Below are 6,353 nucleotides of genomic sequence, written 5' to 3' on the forward strand. Positions count from 1 at the left end.
TCCTCCTCTTGGCTTCCTTTTCTGAGGGGTCGCCCCGGCTGCCATCCTCCTCCTCAATGGCGGACTGACCCAGACGCCCCTCCCCCCCCCCCCCCGGGCTTCTGGGGTTTCAAGAGGCCAAGGCTGAAAAAGGGGGGGAAACTCTGAGTCCTTCTGGAGGCTCTGGCCCCGCCCAGGGAAGAACAATGGAGACCCAATGAGAACTCACTCACCCTGCTTGTCACCCGTTGCTGGGCAGAAGCCCTCCAGAGTTGGTCTCCTTGGGGATCCCGCTGCCGTTTTAAGGCGTCTATGAGGGGTTGCCTGGCAACCCCGCGACGCGCAGAAGACAATGGAGACCCAATGAGAGCTCGCCCCTCCTCCTGCTCCTTTCCCGTCACTGTCTCCGGGCAGAAGCCCATCCCCTCTGAAAGGCTGGCAGGGCGGGAACCGCCCTTTCCCCCACACGTCGAGTGACTGACTGACAGGCTGCCCTCCAAGCCCACCCAGGGCTCGTCTCTGCGCACGCGCGAGATCCCCTCACAGGCTGCGCGGCTCCCTCTCCCTCCTGCGCATGCGCTCTTCCCCCCCCCACAGAAGGGGCGTGCGTTAGCCAGTTGTGTGTGGGAAGGCGGCCAGAAGGTCTCCCCTCAGAGAAGGCGGTTTTAGTGGCCCTTCTGGTAAGTAGCCCTTCCCCCTCCCCCTCTCCCCCCCCATCCCCAGGAGAGTGGGGGTGTGGGGGGTGCTGAGTTTCCCCCAACAGGTTTCAGGATCGCGGGCGAGGCGTCTTTCCAGGAGGAGCGGGAGGCCTGGCCCGGAGGGGGGAAGACAGAGAGGGAGGTGGAAGGGAGCCCCCCCCCGTTGTGGAAGCCCCCCCCCAGGTTCTCTCCCTGGCTGAGCTCTTCCTCGAGTGGAAGCGAAGTCAATTCCGCCCCTCTGGGTCTCCTCCAGAGTAGGACCGAGGGGGATTCAAAGGGGAGAGGGGAATCTCCGGGGCCCAGATCCCAGCCCCCTACTCCTCGGGAGGGGCGAGGAAGGGTCTCTCTCTCCATTCTTGGGGGGGGAGAAAGCCGGGGGGGGGTGGGATAGAGAGGACCCTAGAGCTATGAAGGCGGAAGAGGCGCTGCTCTAACAGGAAGCGGAAGCCCCGGAGGTCGCCCCCCTCCCTCTCCTTCCCCCCCCCCACCTCTATGGGGCTCCGAGGATCTTCTCCCATCTGGGAGGTGGGTAATGGCGGGGTTGGCATGCTGGGAGGGAGGGTGACCAGGACGTCGCGGAAGCCTTGTGTGTGTGTGTGTGTGTGTGTGTGAGTGTGTGAGTGAGAGAGAGAGAGACAGAGAGAGACAGAGAGAGACAGAGAGAGAGAGCAGAGATGGAGGGGGGGGTCATTTCCCCAGAAAAAAAGGGAAAAGGAACCCAGATGGCAAATCTCCCCCAAGGCTGGCCTTTTTCTTCTTCTGGCTCCCCCCCTCTGTGTGGGGGGAGGGGTGTCTGTCTTGGGGGGAGGGAGGCTGCTGGGGGGGGGAAGAGGAGTCCAGATACCCCTCTGAGGAAAGTACCCATGGGGGCGGGGAGGTGGAGGTCGGTCCCGGGTTTTCCTGCATGGCGACACCCCACAAAATAATCACACCTTTTCCTGGTGGGTTTTCAAAGGGGAAGGAAAGAAAGGGGCCTGCCTCTCTCTCCACCCCCACTCCAGCCCAGACCTCCAAGGGACCCCCCCAAAGGGAAGGGGAAACACGAATTCAACATTCCCCCCCCAACCCGTCCACCCCATTCTGTCAAATCTTGGTTAAGGCTGCAAGTCTTTGGGGGGTGGGGGTGGGGGTGGGAAGCGAGCCTGATGGAGTTGCAAGGAGGAAGAGGGAGGGGGCTCCGTCTCTAAAGCCTCTTTGGTCTAAATGTCAAATCCCACCAAAGAGCGAACTGCCTTGAAAACTCAACCGTCCCCAAAATACCGTCAGGCCTTTTCAGGAGCGAGATTTAACTGCCTTCCATCGGCAGTTTTAGAGGGACGTTACCCTATGGAAACCGACTATGGCCCTGAAACTGCAATGATGAAGAAATTGAAACATGAGAGCGTGTCTTTCTCATGTGAAGTTTTTACAGGGATGGTTTACAGGGGGTGAGAGCGTGCGGGGGAATCATCCTCGGGTGGTGGTTGTTTTCTCTCTCCTGTGCATAGAGAGCTTCCTTTTCCTTTTCTAGTTTCCTTCCTTCCTTTTGGGGGGGGGTGTCCAAAGGGAAGGAGAGGCGGCAATTCTCCTGATGAGCCCCCCCAGGCCTTCCTTTGCCCACACTTGGCTCTGGGGCCTTTTGGATTCCCTTTGGGGGGGAGGATCCAGGAGGAGGAGGAGGAGATACCCCACCCCTTGGGAGGAGGAGCCTTGGAGTGGGTGGGACATCTCTGTCTCTCTTGCTTAGACTCTTCTTCCTTCCCTTCTGCCCACCCACCACACATCCTTCTCTCCTTGTGGCTTGGCTGTGTCAAGGTTGCTCTGGGACTTTCTTACGAGGAGCTCCTGCCTCCCCCAACACAGTGCCAAAGCCTTACCGACAAATGTTTCGTGTTAGCCCACCCTGCTGCTTTTTCTGGCGACCTTCGCCTCCAAAGGACCTTGAATAGAATTACTTCTCGTTTCTTCTGGCCCAGTGTTTCATAATCAGTCAGACATAATTGTTGCGGCTGTCCTGTTTGTCAGAAAACTGGGACTCACGTTACTAAAGCTTAACTTAAGAGAATGCCTGTAATTTTCAAACCTTTTAAACAAATGGAGTTGAGACGTTGTGGGACCTTTTTCACCTAGTAAGACTGTTTTCTCCCTCCTTCCAGTGGCCTTTGAGGAGGTGACCCCATATTGACCCCAACAGAGCCTGGGATCTTCTGGATCGAGGCTTGAGATCTCTGCGTGAGGACCTCCAGCTGGAGATTTCTGGGAATGACATCTCTCCAGGTAACTTTATTTTTTTTAAAAATGTCTAGTACTTATACAAAGCAATAGCCATTCTCATTACTTACTCCCTCCTCCCACCGCACTCTCTGTCCCATTGCAGACGTGGGATATAAGAGCTTCGAAACATGCTCTTAAAATGTTCACATTTCAACCTGGCTCTCGATGCCCCCAAAAGTAAGAGCCTCAGAGGCTGATATTCGCTTTGCTACTCATCAATATCTATAAAAGGTTCCACCTCCTCAATAAATAAATTAAAGGCGGAGGGCTGGTGAGCTTTCATTCCTTTGGCTGCCTGAAGGTTTTTTGTTGTTAATTTTTCCTCTAGTGTGATATTCTGGCCATCTAACACGTAGCTTATAAAAGGAGTATAAAGTAGATTTCCCTGAGCACTTCCGTAAAGTGATTAGTAAGGCTAACTCTGGAGATTAGATTATGGGTTGCCTAGGAATCAAGTCAGCGGCTGCTGACTCCATCTGCAGTGATCATGGAGCCCAGAAAAATAAAATCTGTCACTGCCTCCATATCTTCCCCTTCTATTTGCCAGGAGGTGATGGAACCAGTGATCATCATCTTCGTTTTTTTGATGTTGAGTTTCAGACCGTTTTTTGCACTCTCCTCTTTCACTCTCATTACAAGGTTCTTTAATTCCTCATCACTTTCTGCCATCAGAGTGGTATCATCTGCATATCGGAGGTTGTTGCTATTTCTTCCGGCAATCTTAATTCCGGTTTGGGATTCATCCAGTCCGGCCTTTCGCATGATGTATTCTGCATATAAATTAAATAAGCTGGGGGACAATATACAGCCTTGTCGTCCTCCTTTCCCAATTTTGAACCAATCAGTTGTTCCATGTCCAGTTCTAACTGTTGCTTCCTGTCCCACATATAGGTTTCTCAGGAGATAGATAAGGTGGTCAGGCACTCCCATTTCTTTAAGAACTTGCCATAGTGTGCTGTGGTCCACACAGTCAAAGGCTTTTGCATAGTCAATGAAGCAGAAGTAGATATCTTCCTGGAACTCTCTGGCTTTCTCCATAATCCAGTGCAAGTTAGCAATTTGGTCTCTAGTTCCTCTGCCTCTTCGGAATCCAGCTTGTACTTCTGGGAGTTCTCGGTCCACATACTGCTGAAGCCTACCTTGGAGGATTTTGAGCATAACCTTGCTAGCATGTGAAATGATGCAATTGTACGGTAGTTGGAGCATTCTTTGGCACTGCCTTTCTTTGGGATTGGGATGCAGACTGATCTTTTCCAATCCTCTGGCCACTGTTGGGTTTTCCAAACTTGCTGGCATATTAAATGTAGCGCCTTAACAGCATCATCTTTCAAGATTTTAAATAGTTCAATTGGAATGCCATCACCTCCACTGGCCTTGTTGTTAGCCAGGCTTTCTAAGGCCCACTTGACTTCACTCTCCAGGATGTCTGGCTCAAGGTCAGCAACTACATTGTCTGAGTTGTACGGAATATCCAAATCTTTCTGATATTATTCCTCTGTGTATTCTTGCCACCTCTTCTTGATGTCTTCTGCTTCTGTTAGGTCCCTTCCATTTTTGTCCTTTATCATGTTCATCTTTGCGCAAAATGTTCCTCTAATATCTCCAATTTTCCTGAACAAATCTCTGGTTTTTCCTTTTCTGTTATTTTCCTCTATTTCTTTGCATTGTTCATTTAAGAAGGCCCTCTTGTCTCTCCTTGTTATTCTTTGGAAGTCTGCATTCAATTTTCTGTAACTTTCTCTATCTCCCTTGCATTTTGCTTCCCTTCTCCTCTCTGGTATTTCTAAGGCCTCATTGGACAGCCACTTCACTTTCTTGAATTTCCTTTTCTTTGGGATGGTTTTTGTTGCTGCCTCCTGTACAATGTCACGAGCCTCTATCCAAAGTTCTTCAGGCACTCTGTCCACCAAATCTAGTTCCTTAAATCTGTTCTTTACTTCCACTGTGTATTCATAAGGGATTTGGTTTAGATTATACCTGAGTGGCCCAGTGGTTTTTCCTACTCTCTTCAAATTCAACAGGGATAAGTGCAAAGTACTGCATCTCAGAAAAAGAAAAAGTTACAAGATGGAAGAGACTTGGCTCAGCCAAACTACAAGTGAGAAGGACCTGGGAATTGTCGTAGATCAACAGTATGATGTGGTTAAAAGGCAAATGCTATTTTAGGCTGCATTAATAGAAGTAGAGTTTACAAACCCCGCAAGGTGCTACTTCGCCCTTATTCAGCACAGTTTAGGCCTCGCCTTGAGTATTGTGTCCAGTTCTGGACACCACACTTCAGGAAAGGATGCTAAAGCCGTAGGAGGAAAGTCTGAAATAGTTAGGCATGTTTAGCCTTCAGAAGAGAAGACTGAAGGATGATATTATATTCTTAGGCATCCTTCAGTCTTGAAAGACCATGGTAATGTGCTCTGTATGAGTGTCCTCTCCAGAGCACCAAGCCTGGGTAAAATAATACAGTGGGGTCTTGACTTACGAATGGCTCGACATACAAACGTTTTGACTTACGAACTACTCTCATAGGAATATATGAACTCGACTTACGAACTTAGATTCGACTTACGAACTCTTTTTTCCCCTTTTTTAAAAAGCTAAATCATCTTAGGTTAAAAGGAAAAAAAGAAAAAATATCCCCCTCTAGTGGCAGAAGGTGGAATAGCAGCTTCCCATCAGTTTCTATGGACGAAAAGAGCAGATACGGATTAAATGGTTTTCAGTGCATTCCTATGGGAAATGCAGATTCGACTTAAGAACTTTTCGACCTGAGAACTGCCTTCCAATACGGATTAAGTTCGTAAGTCGAGACCCCACTGTATGGAGGATAGACTGTTATCCAAGCAGCAAATCCCCCCTCTCCACGTCACTGAAATAGTCCAATGGAGAGGCAAGAGCCAATACAACTGGTTCCAGTGATGTCACATGAGTTGCCAGTTGCTGATGACACACAGCTCTACATCTTTTCATCTACCTCAGTGAATGCTGTCCTGTCCCTTCAGTGCTGCCTGGAGACTGTACTGAAATGGATGCAGTCGAATGGGTTGAGGCTGAACCCGGACAAGATGGAGGTCTTGAGGGTGGGTGGCCCTTCCATTAGCGATATAGGTGACTCCCTTTTGGGGGGAACGACCCTTGCTGCAAAGAATGAGGTCCACAGCTTGGGGATACATCTGGACCCAGTGATTACCATGGAAACCCAGGTGCAGTCCGTGGTCTGCACAGCTGCAACCATATCTTGATGGGAGGGCCCGCACTACTCTTGTCCAGGCGCTCGTAATCTCAAGATTAGACCATTGTAATGCACTCTGTGTGGGGCTGCCTTTGAGGTTGATGCAGAAACTTCAGGTGGTCCAGAATGCAGCAAGCAGGATTCTTAGTGGGATGAGCAAATATCAGCATATCTCCCCCATTCTGGCTGCCTTGCAC

The 6,353-nt window shown here is 50.3% G+C and overlaps 1 protein-coding gene across 2 annotated transcripts in view; it reads left to right on the forward strand.

The window, feature by feature from the left end:
- The first annotated feature begins 422 nt into the window (after nt 1–422).
- The window catches only part of LOC144587222 (uncharacterized), a 53,388-nt gene continuing 47,457 nt past the window's right edge, over nt 423–6,353 (forward strand). Inside the window, exons 1-2 of one of the 2 annotated variants that reach the window (XM_078387115.1) lie at nt 423–659; nt 2,813–2,933. The gene's annotated coding sequence lies outside the window, so the exon portion shown is untranslated. The remainder of the gene's footprint in view (nt 660–2,812; nt 2,934–6,353) is intronic. The other variant, XM_078387114.1, reaches the window with a different exon arrangement.

This window comes from Pogona vitticeps, chromosome 2 (genome assembly GCF_051106095.1).
Source record: "Pogona vitticeps strain Pit_001003342236 chromosome 2, PviZW2.1, whole genome shotgun sequence".
NCBI classification, from domain to species: Eukaryota; Metazoa; Chordata; class Lepidosauria; order Squamata; family Agamidae; genus Pogona; species Pogona vitticeps.